The sequence below is a fragment of the Bison bison genome, unplaced genomic scaffold (genome assembly GCF_000754665.1).
Source record: "Bison bison bison isolate TAMUID 2011002044 unplaced genomic scaffold, Bison_UMD1.0 scf7180017864456, whole genome shotgun sequence".
Classification (NCBI taxonomy): domain Eukaryota; kingdom Metazoa; phylum Chordata; class Mammalia; order Artiodactyla; family Bovidae; genus Bison; species Bison bison.
In genome coordinates this window covers 14,022,592-14,029,738 of record NW_011495018.1, presented here as the reverse complement: position 1 = coordinate 14,029,738, position 7,147 = coordinate 14,022,592, and positions in this window count along the sequence as shown.

Below are 7,147 nucleotides of genomic sequence, written 5' to 3'. Positions count from 1 at the left end.
AGAACCGAGCCACATAGTAGGAGGTGAACTGATGGCAAGTGAGCAAACTTTCATTTGTATTAACAGCCACTCCCCATCACTTGCATTACCATCGCCTCCCCAATCCGTGGAAAAGTGTCTTCCACAAAACCAGTCCCTGATGCCAAAAAGGTTGGAGACCAGTGTGCTAAATGATAATCCCACCCACAAAACTATGCCTACAATTCCATGGAAAATTCATGGAACTCCTAAAGTTCAAACTAATATTCTCAGTGCAGTATGGACTTTGAAGTCAACTAGGTCTGGGATGGAACCTTGGAGATATCCTCCCCAACCCCCATCCCTTTCCCTCCTCCTTCCATGGATGAGTCTCTTACCTGCAAGCCTCATCCAGAAAAATGGCACCAATAACACCTACCTTGCAATATTGCTGTGAGACTGAGAAATAATTATAGACAAGTGTCTGTCCATACAGGGTACTAAAAAAAAAATAGGTAATGGTACCTGTCATGGGCTCTCAGAGAATGTTAGTTTTCTTTCTTTCCCACAATAACCAGCAGTTATCTGTGCATTTCAGGTGTTCCAAAAATGCTGCTGCTTGACTGTCAACGTTATCTTAAAATTCCCTTCCCTGTCAAGCTGTTCTACTGATGGAACATCTTTCCTTACACTCAAGTGGACTATTTCAAGTCTCCAAACATCTCTTTGTGTCTCATCTCGCCTTCTAATATCTCATCCTACTTAGCATTGTCGCATTAAGCTCCCCCAAATGAACACTGAAACATGACATACCCCACAGCTCATAAACTTTTAATAATCTACCATGTTTTTAAACATTTCACTAATTTCCTCAAGTGAAATAATAATGGTGGCTCACGTTATTGAGCTCTTACTATATGTCAACCATTGATTAAGTGAATACATTGTCTCATTTAATCCTCTAAACAGCCTTACAGGCAATTTAGTATATAGAAGAGTAAGAGTATAATCTCTAAAGTTTGCTTGAGCTTGACTCTGATTCCACCACTTACTGACTATATAATCTCGGTCAAATCATTTAACCTCTGTGTCCTTCACTTTCTCATGTAGAATCGAGATAATTATAGAAAATGGCTTACAGAATATCGCAACAAATTGAATGCAGGAGCAGACATAGAATCCAATTGTCATCTATAAAGCCAGACATGACCATAATTTGCAAACATATTTTTAAAATGCCATTACTGATTTTTGTTTTGGATAATATACTTACTTTTCATAATCTTTGGATTTAACATGTAATAGGTTTATCATTGCTTAATGAACTAATAAATCTCATTTTGAAATGTCTGCCTTTTCATTACTAGTAAAGTAACTATCAATAGATATAATCCATGTAACTAAAAATCTCTGTGGTGTACTCAATATTTTTTAAGAGAATGAGAATGAAAGATTCCTAAAGCAGAAGATTTAAGAATCACTAGTATGAAGTATCGGAGAAGGCAATGGCACCCCACTCCAGTACTCTTGCCTGGAAAATCCCATGGACGGAGGAGCTTGTTGGGCTGCCGTCTATGGGGTCGCACAGAGTCGGACACGACTGAAGTGACTTAGCAGCAGCAGTAGCAGGAGTGTGAAGTATAAGAAAATGATCGCTAGCAACATTTTGATTTCTCAATCACAATTTCTTAGGAAGGTCTCACAATCTTGGGCAAATGTCACATTAGTGCCTGAAAGGACAATGTTAAAACTGCTGTGCTGAATGTCATTGGAGAGCCCTGTGGGTGGTGTTGGGAATCATTAACCGACTTTCTGAAGATCCACAGGAACCCTTTATGAGTGACTCACTGGTAAAATTCTCAGGAAAGGGAGGAAGGGAGTAAGGGAGGAAGGAAGGAAGGAGGAAAGAAAGAGGAATGGCTTTACAGAGATATGAAAATTAAAAAAGACAATAGATAGATAGGTAGGTAGATAACTTATATATAAAATTTAGAATTTAGAATCTGCCACATAGCAAGAGCTAAATACATATGAGGTTTCAGTTCAGTTCAGTCGCTCAGTCATGTCAAACTCTTTGCAACCCCATGGACTGCAGCACGCCAGGCCTCCCTGTCCATTACCAACTCCCGGAGTTTACTCAAACTCATGTCCATTGAGTCAGTGATACCATCCAACCATCTCATCCTGTCATCCCCTTCTCTTCCTGCCTTCAATATTTCCTAGCATCAGAGTCTTTTCAAATGAGTCAGTTTTTTGCATCAGGTGGCTAAAGTATTGGACTTTCAGGTTCAGCATCAGTCCTTCCAGTGAATATTCAGGACTGATTTCCTTTAGGATGGACTGGTTGGATCTCCTTGCAGTCCAGGGGACTCTCAAGAGTCTTCTCCAAACCACAGTTCAAAAGCATCAACTCTTTGGCGCTCAGCTTTCTTTATAGTCCAACTCTCACATCCATACATGGCTGCTGGAAAAACCATAGCTTTGACTAGACAGACCTTTGCTGGCAAAGTAATGTCTCTGCTTTTTAATATGCTGTCTAGGTTGGTCATAACTTTTCTTCCAAGGAGCAAGAGTCTTTTCATTTCAAGCCCTACCATCTTGCTGGGGCTTCTCTGCCCCTGGACATGGGTTTTCTCCTCAGCTGCTCCAGTGCCATGCAGCCACCAGATATGAGGTATAAGAGCTATTTTTATTCTGCTTATTTTATAAATAAGGAACTAAGTCCCATGTTAAGTTATAAATCAACATGGCCTAAAGTCAAATAGTTACCCCTCCAAAACTGTGTATTGGAAAGCCAATGTCTGTTCTGATGGTTTGAATTATTTGCCCTTCATTCAGAGCTTTCCAGAATCTAACTCCAACTGACACTGTTGGGTACTTATATAAAATTCTTTCTTTCCACCTCAATTTATTCTTCAACTTCTGAATGGTGGGGCATTTACTCCTCAAAGGTAGAGACTGGGGGGATTTCCCTGGTGGTCCAGTGGCTAAGACTCCATGCTCCCAATACAGGGGGCCTGGGTTCAATCCCTCATCAGGGAACTAGATCCCACGTGCCACAGCTAAGAGTTACTAAAGAGTTTGCATGCCACGATGAAGATCTATGATCCTACAGCTGAAACTAAGACCTATGCAGCCAAAGAAATACATAAATAAATTTTAATAAGAGATAAATTTAATAAGAGAGTTCATTCTTGAAACAATAGCAGGATATTATGTTTTAAAAATAATTTAGAGCAACACTGTCTGATAGAACTTTTTGTAATGATGGAAATGTTCCACATTTACACTGTCCAATATGGTAGGTACTAGTTATATGCGGCCATAGATCACTCAAAATGTAGTTATACAACTAAGAGCTGAATTTTAACTATACTTAATTTTAAAGTAGCCACAAGTGACTAGCAGATGCCACACTGTACAGCTCAGATTTATCAAATTGAACACAGATCTTGGATACTAAAAATGCAAAATGCAATAGCCAAAATGAAAATCTTGGCTGAATGAAGTTTTCTAATCTTGTATTAGAAGATAAAGTTGGCCAGGCACTGTTCTAAGGACTTTATAACATATTAACTCATCCAAACACCAAGTGACAGAAACTAGGAAAGAAAATTACAAGATCAGTCGGGAGATCCAATATCCAGAAAAATGGCCAGAGGAAAAGGAAGGAAAGAACTTATCAAAGAAATAATGCCAGATAATTTCCCAATGAAGTATATGAAAGACTCGCTGAGTACCAGCATAATGACTATAAAAAGGCCTACTTGAAGCACACTTCTTTGAAAGTTCAGAACACCAGGATAGAGAAAAGACTCTAAAACCTTCCAGAGAGAAATAACAATCACATTAAAAAAAAAAAAAAAAAAAAACTATAAGTCAGAAAAACACTGGATTTAACAGCAACACTAGAGCTTAGAAGGCAATAAAGAAATGTCTTCAAAATTCTGAGAAAAGACAGTTCCAACCAAGAATTCTACATTCAAGTAAATAATCATGTAAGTGTAAAGGTAGAATAGGGCCAGTTCCAGACCTGCAAACTCTCAAAAATTACCTCCACGCACCATGTCTCAATGAGCCACTGAAGGAAATGCCCTATCAAAACAAAGGAGTAAATCATCAAAGAAGAAACAGAATCCAGGAGACAGAGCTTCCAACCCAGGAAGAGAGGATGATCCCAGAATAAATGAAAATAAAGATGCTAGGAAAACAGCTGCATCACCAGCTTAAAGAACCAGCTGCTGCTGCTGTTTAGTCACTTCAGTCGTGTCTGGCTCTGTGCCACCCCATAGACAGCAGCCCACCAGGCTCCGCCGTCCCTGAGATTCTCCAGGCAAAAGTACTGGAGTGTGTTGCCATTTCCTTCTCCAATGCATGAAGGTGAAAAGTGAAAGTGAAGTCGCTCAGCCGTGTCCGACTCTTCGAGACCCCATGGAAGATGTCTCCACAAAGAAGGAACTGGGAGAATATTTGATGCATATGAACTATCTGTAAGATTTATACTCATGGCAAACTTTGAAATGAATTCATGTAGTACACAGAGAACCAATTAAGCAAAAAAAAGTTTAGGGACTTCTTTGGTGGTCCAGTGGTTAAGACTCCACCTTCCAATGCAGGGGGTGAAGTTCAATCTCTGGGAACTAAGATCACGTCTGCAGCAGGGTGCACGCAAAAATTAAAACAAAAACAGATCAGGAACTCCCACTTGATACAGAGAATCTCTGGTTTTTCCACATTTGGGAAGATTCCCTAGAGTAGGAAGTGGCAACTCACTCCAGCATTCTTGCCTGGAAAATTTCATGGACAGAGGAACCTAGTGGGCTACTGTCCAGAGGGTTGCAAAAGGTCAGACATGACTGAACACACACACGCCATCTGTAAACAAACAAACAAAAAAAGGCTATTCCTGAGGACAGTGTTTTTCTTTATCTATTCTTACATTTGAAAAAATGTTTTAAAAATGACTACCTCCAGGAAAAACAAGAGTTGCATGCAAAAAATGGATTTATTTTATATATATAGTAAACAGCTCAACTGTGAATAGGATTTGTTTGCCATAATAATGTAAATAATAAATGTTTATCTAGCCACCCCCTCCTAAAAATGTTAAAACTAAACTGAGTATTGGAGGGGAGTAACTATGGACATATCAAGGAGATGAAAAGGAGGAGTTAAAAAATGAAAGAAAAAATTCAAACAAATTTAAGGTGGTTACAGCTTGAGAATGAGGGCAGGGGACTGCTCTTTTATGAAAAGTCTTAACACTTTAACTTTTTAATCCCTTGAGAATACATCTGTTTCATTTTAAAGGAGATCCTAAATGATCTACAAGATTAATAATCAATACAGAAAAGAGAAGAAGCAAGCTATATTTTGCAGTACATTCTGGGTATTCGTGTTGTTATGTAGTTTCAACACCAATTATTTGAGAAGCTAGCATATAGACGAGTCTCAGATGGATCATATCCAGGATTGTGCTTAGTCATTCAGTCGTGTCCGACTCTTTGCAATTCCATGGACTGTATGTGTTCTGACTCTTTGCAATTCCATGGCATGTGTGTGCAATTCCATGGACTGTATGTGTCCGACTCTTTGCAATTCCATGGCATGTGTGTGTTCAGTCATGTCTGACCTTTTGCAACCCTCTGGACAGTAGCCCACTAGGTTCCTCTGTCCATGAAATTTTCCAGGCAAGAATGCTGGAGTGAGTTGCCACTTCCTACTCTAGGAATTCCAATCCTATCAGGCTCCTCTGTCCATGGGGTAGAAATTAAACTACCCAGACTAACTTTCAAAAAATTGTGAGTGGGAATATATAAATAAATTTGTTCAGTCTTTGAGTAGTACCTAGTGAAATTATTAAAACACATATTGTTTGACTCAATAATTTCACTTTCAGAAATATCATATACATGCAAAGGCACAGGAATGTTCTCATAAATATATCTGTAAAGGAAAAAAAAAAAAAAAGGAAAACAAATTTCCATCAATAAAGGATACACCCATACTATGAAACTTACAGAGGTTAAAAAAACAGACCTATAAGCAATAACAGGGGCAGCGGCCGAGAGGAGCTACCCCACATCCAAGGTAAGGAGCAGTGGCTGCACTTTGCTGGAATAGCCATGAAGAGATACCCCGCATCCAAGGTAAGAGAAACCCAAGTAAGACAGTAGGTGTTGTGAGAGGGCATCAGAGGGCAGAAACACTGAAACCTAGTCAATCTAATCACAGAAAACTAGTCAATCTAATCACACAGACTACAGCCTTGTCTAATTCAATGAAACTAAGCCATGCCTGGTGGGGCCACCCAAGACGGGCGGGTCATGGTGGAGAAGTCTGACAGAATGTGGTCCACTGGAGAAGGGAATGGCAAACCACTTCACTATTCCTGCTTTGAGAACCCCATGAACAGTATGAAAAGGCGAAAAGATAGGACACTGAAAGATGAACTCCCCAGGTCGGTAGGTGCCCAATATGCTACTGGAGATCAGTGGAGAAATAACTCCTGAAAGAATGAAGGGATGGAGCCAAAGCAAAAACAAAACCCAGTTGTGGATGTGACTGGTGATAGAAGCAAGGTCCGATGCTGTAAACAGCAATATTGCATAGGAATCTGGAATGTTAGGTCCATGAATCAGGGTAAATTGGAAGTGGTCAAATAGGAGATAGCAAGAGTGAATGTTGACATTTTAGGAATCAGCGAACTAAAATGGACTGGAATGGGTGCATTTAACTCAGATGACCATTAAATCTACTACCGTGGGCAGGAATCCCTTAGAAGAAATAGAACAGTCATCATAGTCAACAAAAGAGTCTGAAATGCAGTACTTGGATGCAATCTCAAAAATGACAGAATGATCTCTGTTCATTTGCAAGGCAAACCATTCAATATCATGGTAATCCAAGTCTATACCCCAACCAGTAACACTGAAGATGCTGAAGTGGAACAGTTCTATGAAGACCTACAAGATCTTCTAGAACTAATACCCAAAAAAGATGTCCTTTTCATTATAGGGGACTGGAATGCAAAAGTAGGAAGTCAAGAACCACCTGGAGTAATAGGCAAATTTGGCCTTGGAGTACAGAATGAAGAAGGCAAAGGCTAATAAAGACTTCTGCCAAAAGAATGCACTGGTCATAGCAAACACCCTCTTCCAACAACACAAGAGAAGACTCTACACATGGA